Here is a 12,903-nt window from a genome sequence, read left to right as displayed (position 1 = left end):
TTTTTAAGGTCTTACTGCCATCTATGCTGGGATACACCAGGCTTGTCAGCCAATACACTTGGAGATTTCTTACTGAATTGCATCTTTGAAATCTGTAAAACTTCWATCTTTTGCGGCAGGCTGCAACAAATAGCAAAAAGTTGAGGTGTGGTCGAAATTTGTTCTTTACCAAGTTGTCTTATATGTGCAAAACACAAGAGTGATTTATCTTTTGAGTTAGGCGCTGTGCTTGAATGATTTATATCGRTGTTGGTGGCCCAAAAACAACAAGCGAAAATACTACCCTGAAAATTGTGTGGCTGATGGAAGTGAAAAAGAGCGGAACATAAACCAAACTTTGGAGGAGCCTCAGAATGTCAGCAAACCTATCGCTTATATAACTACTGAAACTTGAGGGAAGTCCATCAAAATGACAACACAAAATAAACAAAACCAAAGATGCATAAACTACATATGTCAGAAGATAAAGAGTCAGAAATACACAATGTGACATTCATTTACTGTTTGCTGTACGGGTAGGGAGAAAACACAAAACAGGCTGGACATCGAGTATGACCTCTGAGTTGATACAATGACTCGGTGTTTCAGACGCTCATCTAAGGCAAAACCCATGCTCARCTCTCCAGTTAATGTCTGAGGATTTACATTTGTGATGTTGGTTTCACATTAAATAAAGTGTTGCTCGAGTGTTTTAGGTATTTWGTCACTGACATGCAACAAAACTTTAATTTGTTTAAAAATTATATTTTTCTCCTAAGAAGTCTAGTTTTTTTTTAATGTTTGCCCATAATTGTACTTTTAATTCACGTATTTGCATGAACACAGCAACAGTTTGTTAAAATGATTGTTACTGATTGCTGTGATATGTCAGCCTTATGATTAATGATGACAACGAATTGTGAAATTAATTATTACAATTTCATTTTTTTAATTAACTTGGGTTGTATCAGGTAGGATTGCTCACAACGTGGTAAAAATTTAAAAGAATGTAARACAAAATCAAATTTAAACTGTCCAGCCCAGAGGCAAAATAATTTGCTGGCAGAAAACTAGCACTGCTCTGGCCTTGATTATCATTTTCCTTGTGCCTCAATTCTGCTATGTTCTACTTCCCATGTTTTGGTTCTGTTACCCTCTTGATGAAAGGTTTAATTCTTGTTTGCATATATTCSTGTAGTCTCGGTCCAGTCAAATTCTTCTGTTAAGCTCCTCAACTCAGCCTCGCCTCGGTTAATTTAGTTCATCTTTTTCACCTGTGTTGCCCGATCAGTTATCCTCCTCATCTGTCKTTCATAGTATTTAAGTTATAGTCATCCCTCTGTCCGGTGAGGGACTCTTCTGCATTTATATGTCTGTACTTTTGTGAAYGCTGATGTCCAAGTCAAGGTTTTAACTGTAAGTTTTTAAGTCGTCATTTACACTTTGGCTCTTCCGTACCTTCAACTTCACCGATCGTGATAGTTTTAGCCTATCACAAAAAAAAAGTCCCAGTAAAATACACTGAAGTTTGTGGCTGTGATGTGACACAGTGTGAACACTTTAACTTGACATTATGTGCATGTAAATTAGATGTTTGACAATTTCCATGAGTAAGCAACTACTAAAAAGAAATGGTACTGTTTCAGCAGCATTSCTATGCTGAAGTTTAGAAAAGCTTTTATGGCACCATGTTGTTTGTTGCATGTAATTCCACAGGTGAAAGATATTCTTTGCTGCTTTCTGCGGTTGCTATTAAAATCACGAGTTCTGAATCACGGCTCCTATTTCTGTGAATCAGCTACAACTTTATCTTCATCATCATGTTCTCTCAATGTTATTGAAGAAAATAATCAATTTCATCTTTATGGCCGAAGAGGATTGTAGAAGTCTATTTTAAATTGAAATCATGATACTTTTCTATGGTGGTTCATTTGCCAAAACATGCATTTTACTTCATTTTGTTTCAAAGTTTGGTTTGTCCTTGGGAAGACATTTTTTTTTCTCTCATATGCCACATTTCTACAGTAATTGCTCTTTCAGCCCTTCTGTGTTCCAGTCTCTTCAGGCTGTAGCGTGTCTAGACAGCCTGCGAAATTAAAGCGGTACATTAATAGCACGACAGGAACTTCTATCGGTAACCACGCAACACAATTTTTTTCCCCTCTGTGCTCCTTCTGCACACGTTAAGTCCAGAACATGAAACTTGATTGAGACATGAAACTTCGATTGGTGCTTACATGTGCAGCACCCCGACCACATTCWGAGTTGACATCTGTATTAATTAAGACAGAATATAGATGTTTATTTTAGATGCATTTAAGACTTTAAATGGAACTTCAAAACCATCTCAGCGCCATTCTCAAAACAGAGGACTTTAAAACCTGTTACTGAAGTGATGACTAAACCATTTAAAGTCAATATCTGCTGCTTTTAGTTGCACCTGTTTTTTTKGGGKTTTTTTTGCTCTGTAAGGCCAAACAATGTGTGCAACATTGTTCACTGTGAATTTTTATTCTCTATTATATATTATTTATGAATATAATCCCTAAACATCAGCTGACACTAAGCATTAAGCACATTCTTTTATAACCAGTCAGAAAAAGGTTTTGATGTTAAACTGCCGCAATACCTTGCCATAAATTTTTAACTGCCTAAAATGAAATTGCCCACAGCATCAAGTACTTTGCATCTTGCAATGCGAACCACATAATTTAGGATATGTTCATAAATAGTAATGTTTGAACCTGCTGGAAAAAGAGAATCCTACGCGTTTGTGCAATGAATTGGTTATGTGACTAGAATTTAATAAAATGAGACATGGCTTTAACCACTTCAACTTCTGTCAAAATAAAAAAATGAAAATGGTAAACAAAGTAATTGATATAAGCATATGTTTTTGTAATTTTTTTATTTGTGTAATTGTAAGAAACACAGTTGTGTAGATTGTGGTGAAAACAACGACCTGGAGGAATCTTGTATACATTTTTGACCCCACACCATTGATGTGTTCAAGTATATAGGTATAAATACACCTACTATATTTTGCTGAAGTCCAGGGTCCTGTGGTAATACTAATCCAAATTGGCATCTCTGTGATTTGGACAGAAATGGATGTGTGATCCGAAACATAATTAGGCCRTTTTTGATTTCTTGGCGCATTTTTATTTGCTTGGAGAAAGGAGGCTACATTTGAATGGATTAAAAACCATTTGGTTTTCATTGCAACAAAACCCTATCTACCCATAATGTACAGCATCAACAATTTGCTTAATGGACACACGCCATTTTAAAACAAAAATATATTTTTTTAAATAAGTTTTTGTGTTATGATGAGGTCTTTATTCAAGTGCATCAAAACAGATATATTTCACAAAATCGGTAATGAAAACAGTTTTTTTTTCTCACCATATGAGCCACGTGATCAACAGCCGGATGCCATTACTCATGATGCCAGCATAGAGGACAGAAAGTTGTTGGTGGAAAGTAGTTTTTGTTTGTTTTGGACAATGTGCAGCGGGTTCCACCAGAGCTCACAGTTCATAAAAAGTTGAATCCAAAATTGCCGACTATAATTTCCCCAAAACGCTGCATATGTAGCAGTATAAGTGGCTTGTTGCCCCAACACTTGAATAAGACGCAGGTGTSTCCTCTTATGGCGGATAGGTGATGAGCTGAATTATAAATACATTTCATATAACTCATCAGTGCCATGATTTTTAATGACTTTTTATGTGAACAAGTTTATTCATATGTGATTTTAAAAATACATTTAATTTCATATTTAATGGAAACACTGCAACTGCAAAATTGTTGGGTTTTTTCGTCATTACCAGGAACTCTGCAAAGATTTGTTAGTTATTAGCTGACATTGCTGCTTGCTTCTGGCAGTCGCAGAACAGCAGATTTTGCTTTTGCTTGGTGGCATGGAAAGGTTTGGCATGGCACTTTCTAGTGCACCTTTCTTTTTGGGAATCAAGCATGCCTTGATGAGAAGTGACCAAGGCTCACTGTGAGTGCAGCACTATGATCTGGCGACATGCGGATGCAGCAACCCTGTATTTATGGAGTAGGTAGATAATGAGAGCAGCTGGCCTGGCCTCAAGGCGCTGCCTCTGCAATCAAGCACAAACAGAGGAAGAGGAGATAGAGTAAGCAGGCATAACTGCCTCCACAGAAGCATGGTCCACGACACCGAAGGATTAAAAGCCAACAGACATTCTGATTTCTAGTTGATCTGGGCCAAGATCAGTTTGCMCGCCATTTGTCAAAGTCTTTCTGTCCGTTAGATAGGACTTTGSAARGGTTTCACAGGTCACTGCAAGGAAAAACTTTGTTTAAACTGTGTTTCTTTGCACCTAGCTGCTGATCAGAGGAAAAGTGTGAGCTGCTAAGAAGTAAAATTAGACAATGAGAATGATGGCTTGGTGACAAYGCCCAGTAAAACATTTTAGAAAATTTTATATGCACACAATATGGGAGTTCTTGGTGCTTAACGCTCTGCAGCTGCAGCTTCCATGGACCAGACAATTAGTCATTTCAACAAAGCTTTTGGAACATCTATTTATTTGCACATTTAGGCTGGTACCAAAAATATCTATGTTATGAATTACAAAACAGGAGTAGCTGGTGCTTGATACTGATGGTTGGTAACCAAGTTTAGGCACAGACAATGACAAACCACAATATGTTAAAGTCAATAGATAAGGTTAACTATTGTAGACATCAAAGGTCAAGAGATCAAGATTGACCAACAGACTTAAGTGCTAACATTGGAGAAATKAATATTTTCCCATTTGTTCAAAATACGGTTTGACTTTGAATGCTTACCATACAATCACACTCAAAATTCATTTTCTCATTGTCTTTTGCATGCATTGCACAAACTACTGTCCTAGTCAGAGACAAGGATGGGAGGGAAAATTAGGGGGAAAGCAGGAAAAACTAATCTCAAAAGACCGTTGCAAGGCCTGGAAAACAAAATCAAGATAACATTAAAGTTAAGCTCCTAGGAAAAACTACATTAGGGACAATTAGGTCTTACTTAAAATGCACTGCAAGTCCCCATTGAATATACAGATTACAATGAACTGTCATTAACAAATGCATGTACCGGTAAGCACGTTTGATGCAATTCATGTGTTTTGTGTTTAGTTTGGTAAACTATTTAACTGCAGAAAAGGTGTTTAGGGGTTAATATCTGTCTCAGCATTTGCCATATGTAGAGCTGACTAACAGGAAAGAGAAGATTGTCGTTTCCGCTGTGTAGAATTCATCATGTGTCAATAAAAACAAAGGGTTATTATTTTCCAGAAGTCACCGGGGGGGGGGCGCAGAGATGCGGTTTGGCTAAATGATCATTCTGATTGTGTCTGCTGTCGCGGAGAGTCTCACTTATTAACGGCACCACCTGAGAAGATTTAGTTTGGGCTGCCACTCTGCATTGGCGCTGCCATGAGTCAGCAAGAGAAGACAATGAATTCTCACCGAGAATGCCGAGAAGAATCAAGAGATCAGGACAGAGCGTCTGTGTTGCATATATCAGAGAGGCATGCAGCCACCTCCGTATGGTGTGGGATAAAGCAGGCTTTAGAGCTGTGATTTATTGAGTGAGCGGAGAGGCCTGACAGGCACGGCTCTCATTAGACAGACATAGTTTTAATTAGTGGGGACACAGCAGTGATGCAGGTGTTTACATTTGTTAGGAAAACTACGCCTAAATACAGCACAGGATGTATTAGATGCTCCCATGACCTCACAGAAATTTAACAAGGACAAATGTTGGTAAAGAAAAAAAAAGTTATAAGAACTATTTTTGTTTTTCAATCTCACAAAGTATCAATGATACACTGGAGATGTTTTTTTTTTCTTTTTTACTTTGCTTGTACTGAAGTAATAGCAAGTCAACCAAGTCTGCAGATGCACACCRTGTGTTTAATAGTTATCAAGGAAGTTCGTATTGATTAACATCAGAATTAAGCGTTTATTAATGTTAATTACTTTTAATTAAGGGAAATGTAGGGAAAAATGCCCACATAAGTGTCTCTGAAGCTGTACACAAACTATGAAATATTGAAGAATATGGATTGATATGAAATATTCATCCCCTCTTCATGGATCAGACCTGACAAGTTTTTAATTTATGCTMCTTAGCACCAATAAATTCTCAAATTGTAAACAAAGTAAAACCAATCCGATACTTAGATATTTGGCTTCCCTAGTTCCATAGCTCTATGTAGTATATACTCAAAACATTAGAATGTYATTGGAAAATTCATTTATTTTAGGAATTTAATTTATTGACTGCCATTTTGGAATAGCGGACACCGTGAAAGACAGTGGAAGTGTTTGCAGATACCTGTTGTTCAGACAAAAAGCCTGATATAGTATTAGGCTTGAATAAAAGGTTAATCTAGCAGTCACTAGATGAAGTCGGCACGTTTCCATGACAACAAACAGGGGCCTGATACTGTAAATGCAATCTGGATCAGASTGAGTAGGCATGTGTCTRTCAGTGAGGCTGCATCTGTCATGCTTGTTCCAACCTTTAGATTKRTAATAAATGTAATGGGTGCACCGTACCCTCAAAAAACAGCTTTCAGACTTTGTGCTGTATTTCCCAGGTTCAAGAATTCCCATTCAGAACCTAACGTTGTCATGCTTGTGATGTAATTGGACCCAAGAGCATACAAGTAGACAGGTGTCTCTACTAACTATGGTCAAGACTGCCTGCCTCTTATGATCCCCGGCTTTRTTTTGCCAGTATGCGCCACAGCATTACTGATACAAATGTTCGKTTTTTTTTGTTGTTTTTTTCTGAGCTGTGTCCCATGTTTTATCTGTGACTGTCCTTAGAGGAAACTGACRGTGGAGGTTTACTTCCATAGCCATAAATAGTCTGCACAGACCATCAAGAGGTCCGCAGTGTTATAAAAACTGCTCAACTTCTGTGTGCCATATAATTCAAGCTAAACTATTGTTTCATTCAACATGATGTGTATAGACATTTCGAAGGGCAGCCAACATGGGGACGGTGGTGCAAGGGCTCCCAACAYCTATAGGTAGCGGAATGTCAGTACTGCCAAAAATTTTAGCCATATACAATTTTTGGCAGTAAGCCTACACATGGCTTATGGGTCTTGTTGAAAATACCAGAAGATGGAGAGTACGCASACATAACATAATAAAAGTTGTTTCTCCATCACAAAAAATACCTGTCAGCAATCTCTTCTGTATTATGCAGTCGGGTGTGTCAGAGAAACTGTGATCCCYATCTTTATTATATATTACTTAAACATGTTTTTTAACTATGCAAAGATAAATGTRTAAGATTAATAATGACTGTATTGTGCTGAGAATTACTACGCTTTTGAGTGTTGTAAATATTTCACAGGGGATGCAGGTGGGCAGTTGGAACAGATCATTATAATTGTATTTTCAGTGGGAAAACGTCTTTCCACATGCAAATTTTCAACATGCAAATTGCATTTTCAGCATCAAATATGTATTCAAAGTTTCCACCGTGCCACAAAAACAAACCGATACCTTAACAGATGTTTAATGTCCAGTTTCCATCTGAATCCAAAATAATATTTCTATTAATTTCATAAATGAGCAGTAATGTTTACTATAAAAAGGAAGGCAGAATGTGTCTCGCTATTATTTTTAGGATAAAAAAACAGTTCAGCAGTAACACATGTAACATTTTGATGAAATACTCATTGTCTGTTAGAGGCCAGTTATTAACATTTATTCACAACACCTGAAAAGGTCAAACATTGATCACAGAGTCAGATTTTTCTCATGTTTTTTGTCAATATTGAACCCCTCTAATTAGCACTTAGCACGATGAGCATTGTTAAAATGGTTAGCATTGCTAACAGCACCCACTGTGTATTCCCAGTGGATTTCGTAGGCCTTTGTGCTAACTGTGCTTTCCAAAGCATGTCAGCATTCAGTAAACCAGCTTGTTCTAYCACATAGTCTTTTAATGGATGAAACAGAGAACCTTGCTGCAATGCAACCAGTTTCCAGTTATTTACTGAAGTCACGCACCCCGAGTGACAGCCCTGAATGAACAGCCGACATGCGTCTGTAGAAAAACAGACTTTCCTTTCTAGGAGCTTCTTGCACATATTGTGCTCCTCTGACTTCATTTATAAACACTTTGTTCATTCTGAATTCAGTCGTGGTAGYGCTTATRTTTGATATGTCTGATGCATACACTGATGGAAAAAAGATCGAATGAACTAGCACTAAATTACTACTTCTACCGCTCCTATTCATAATACTGTAGTTTTGTTGTTTTTTTCATTTCTATATTCTATCTAGGTGTTGTGTAGTGAATTATTTTCATTTCTTGAATGAACTTTTTACTTCACTGACATTTTGTCTTTYACTATTTTGCACAGTTGCTAAGACATGTCAGGTCACATTTACATCCTGAGGAAACTGAGGATTAAACTAAAAATGTAAAATTTCTAAACATCTAATATTTTTTTAAGTAAAAGATTTTTTTTTTGTTACCTTTTTTTGTAATATTCACAAGGGATGCAAACATTTCCAAACCTAGTAATTTTCTAAAAGCATTGTTTTCTTAAAGTGTATACATTTTCTTAAATGTTATGTTTAGATACATAGATGGATATATAGAGAGATGTAGTGAAATCTTGGTACTACAAAAAAAGCTAAAAGATTAGGTACCTATAAAGGCAAAGATAGCTGGAGATGCAAAAAAGGATTCTTCATAAAATTGAAAAACATTATTGACAACACTGACCATGCTCTTCATGAAACCGTTATGCAACATATACATTATACAAACCACAACATCAGACCCTTCCAGCCCACAGTCATTAGCATCCACAACCACTATTTGAAAAAAACGTGAATATGAGTGACAACAAAATTATGTTTTCCATTTGGGATTAATAAAATATTTGTATCAAATTGAATTGAATAGAACTTTATCAAATAAGTAGCACTATGTTGACTTGTGAAYATTTTTGGACACCAACAGCATTCAGATTTTTAGCTAAAACTGAAAMCTTTCTCTAAAATGATCAACAACCATAAGAAACAGAAATTCACTTGACTATGGGAGACAGTCTCGAATGTGSGGACATTGGACAAATAATAAAAAAAGGTTGGGCTGAATATCTTAAAAGAAATGCAAGGTAGAATTTAATGATCAAGCTGAATCAAAAATATGCCAATTTTGAGGGCAAGTGCTGGAAAAGTATCAAAGAAGATGTTAAAAGGTTGCTGTTATGTAAGTGTGCTTTAAATTCTGCAGACCAATGCAGCATGAAGTGCTAGACTGCTGCCAGGAGAAAAGAGGACATTTCCAGCAGTACTTGCGCAGAGTGTAAAAAAAAATAAAAAAATGAAAAAACTATTTCTCTCATTAAGTCAAATCTAGGCTAACAAGTGCTGTTCAAGTACACGGTACCAAGTGGCTAATAAGTACCACGATGCTCTTTCTAAATGAATACTTTATGGTTGYTTCAAACCMTAAATACCCCATGGTGAGCTAAGCTTAGCAGCAAACCCAGTTCTCTAAAGCCGAATACAAGGCAGGCAAAGTTTTCAAAATAATAGGGGAATGCTATTGGTGAAAAGCCGTGAMGGTGCATATGATTTGTGGTACAACCAACACTAGCTCTGGTGAGGCAGATATTGCATGTAGGTAGATGAGCTTATCATCCAGAAAAATAAAAAGTGCWGCTTTGTTTTGCCAAGACCAAAGAAGATGAAGGTTTAACCACCCAATACATAGATGGTTTGGATGCACAGATGCACCATTGCCATGTTTGGTTTGAGAGCTCCATTAGATTATCTTTTGGGCTAACACAGGGTTTGTATTGTATGGCATCTTGCAGGGATGTAACAAGATCTGAGATGATCTTGACAGCTTGTGATATTAAAATTCAACAATATTTCTTGGTGAAGTGCCGTCTCRCCAAGCCTTATCCAGTTGCTGTCAGCAYGACTTTGTCCAGTAAAGTAAGCATTGAAATRGACAAGGACCGTGATTTKTGAACGCCGKAAAAAAATGGCATGTTGTTCGCGGCTTATATGTCGACGCTTTACTAAATATCTTGTTCATCAAGGTTGTTATCCAGCGTGGAAAAGGTATGAGAACTTAGAGTTCAATTTGTAGTTCATATGCACAGACAGTATCTTCCACCAGATTATTGTGRGTTGTTGCTGCTGCTTCTTCTTTTTTTTTTTCCCCCTCAATGAATCTGATTATTTGAAACTTCTCAGATCTGTAATTTCATCAGTTTGCATCTGCCTAAGCAAGTCATTGTAATATATGCGGTGCTGCAGTCAAACAAGTTTGAATAGCTCTGCTGGCATGGCGTATATGAAAGCCTGGCTGTGATTGAAATAAGCCTTACATAAGAATGTGGGAGGGATGTCTGTCTGCTCCCTATCTCTGTCATTACATCTGTGTTTATTAGACTGTGCCTGATTAGGTAATGTTGTTCTGCGGCTGCGGAGGAACTGACATGTTTGATGCTAAGATTAATGACTGACTTGTTGCTGAAAAAAATGAATCATATTGATCCTCGGTGTGATTTGATAGTGGGTATCCATGGCAGCAGGACTGAACGCCGTGAAGCCCCTGTCTTCTCACCAATAGGTCAAAAGCTACATTTGTCAACAACAGTCACCTCCCTGCCCTCTTAGGAGTGGCTCCTGTTTCTGTGGCAAAAAAAAAAAGAGAGAAAGATTTCCATTAAACCAAAAAGCTTGTCTTCTTTAGACTATCAGATGGGTCTCCCTTTTATGTACGGCTGCTGTGTGGATTTGTGTATAATTTATGGCTGGACTGCATTATCTTAGATTGATAAAGTAGGATTAAGGAAAAGGGCGATGCAGGCATGTCATTTATCATTGAATATCTGGGAACAATGAAATGTCAAATAACTGTCCGTGAATATAAGAGATATAAAACCCCATCAATCAAGAAWAGAACAGGAAAGAATTGGATATACCAAGAGAATGCTGCCATGACGGAACAAAGCAGGTCAGGACAGAGTCTCGCTGTTGGAGAGCCTTTATGGTCAGCATTAGCTGCATTGCGTATCGAGGGAACAAAAGAGCCGTCCTAATGGCCATTACTGCTTAATAATGAGAAACTTATTACACTGTTACTGTATTATTCATGACTTCCTCATTATACAAGCGATTTTTAACGGAGGGAATCACATTTCTGTCCATGTGCGGGCTGAATTGTGAGTATACGCTCACTGAGGCACTGCCACTGAGTGTTTANTGGCTGCTGTGTGGATTTGTGTATAATTTATGGCTGGACTGCATTATCTTAGATTGATAAAGTAGGATTAAGGAAAAGGGCGATGCAGGCATGTCATTTATCATTGAATATCTGGGAACAATGAAATGTCAAATAACTGTCCGTGAATATAAGAGATATAAAACCCCATCAATCAAGAAWAGAACAGGAAAGAATTGGATATACCAAGAGAATGCTGCCATGACGGAACAAAGCAGGTCAGGACAGAGTCTCGCTGTTGGAGAGCCTTTATGGTCAGCATTAGCTGCATTGCGTATCGAGGGAACAAAAGAGCCGTCCTAATGGCCATTACTGCTTAATAATGAGAAACTTATTACACTGTTACTGTATTATTCATGACTTCCTCATTATACAAGCGATTTTTAACGGAGGGAATCACATTTCTGTCCATGTGCGGGCTGAATTGTGAGTATACGCTCACTGAGGCACTGCCACTGAGTGTTTAAAAAAAATATACATTTACCCTTCCTATGTGATAAAGAATATACAGWGATGTGAAAAASCATTTTCTCTCTTGTTGATTCTTTTTTGAGGCAGATTTTGTTTTATCACGCTGAAATTTTATCAAACAAGTTTTAATTTTAGACAAAGGATAAGTGGAGATAAAGTATCGCCARAAATACATCTTATCATTGTCCTGGTCTTAGTAAATCGAAGAACAGATGAGAAACCTTGAAGARGCTCTCTAAAGTCATATTTTTCAACCACTTTTTTCGCCTTTTATTTTGTATTCCTCCCTCGGAGACACTGTGTGTATCGTATGTATCCAATGGATGCCACACTTATCTGAACCTTCCAAAGGAATTAATGAAGATCTATCGATTTGTCTGTCTGTCAAGCCATTTCTAAGGCTTTGACCCTGGAGTGAACTGCAGTGGCTTGCAATCCACAAATGGACAAAACATGGAGCAATGGGGAACCTTCCTAGGAAAAGCTAGCCTACCAGAAAACCTACCCTGGCAAAAACCATAGCTGACAAAAAACAAGTCTGTCTCATGGTTTTCTCAAAAACACCTTAATGAWCTTCAACACTTCTGGGAAAATATTCTGTCGATTGATGAGACAACAGTGAAACAYGGTAGGTGGGTATCCTGTTGCATCTTATCTACTGACTCAAAGACCATCATGCTGTCAGACATGGTAGAGGTAGTGTGATGATCTAGGGCATCACACCTGGTTGACTTGCTATAAATTCATGCAACCAACTGTTTTTAGAAAATCCTTAATTTAGAACTTGAGACATTTGACCTTTAACTCGACACACACATAACACCTGCCTAGGAATGATGCAAAGCACTGCTGTGAGTCGTCCACCTGCAAAATKCTGAAAAACAACAAAATTCAGGCGTTTGAAGGGGATTTGCCAACATCTGGACCTAAATCACATTGAGATGCCATGGCGTAAACTTAAAACCCTGCTATGTGCCTGACTTAAAAGAAGAGTGAGCCAAAATTCCTCAACAGTGATAAAAATAGTGATTACACTTATATTAAGCACTTCATGACAGTTTTACGGTATACATCATAATTTTAAAACTTGGCTCAAATTTGATTGATGTCCAAATTGTCACATCAAATGAGACCAAAAAAAAGCAAAAACAAAA

The sequence above is a fragment of the Poecilia reticulata genome, linkage group LG14 (assembly GCF_000633615.1).
Source record: "Poecilia reticulata strain Guanapo linkage group LG14, Guppy_female_1.0+MT, whole genome shotgun sequence".
Taxonomy (NCBI): domain Eukaryota; kingdom Metazoa; phylum Chordata; class Actinopteri; order Cyprinodontiformes; family Poeciliidae; genus Poecilia; species Poecilia reticulata.
Note: the sequence above shows the minus strand (reverse complement) of the source record.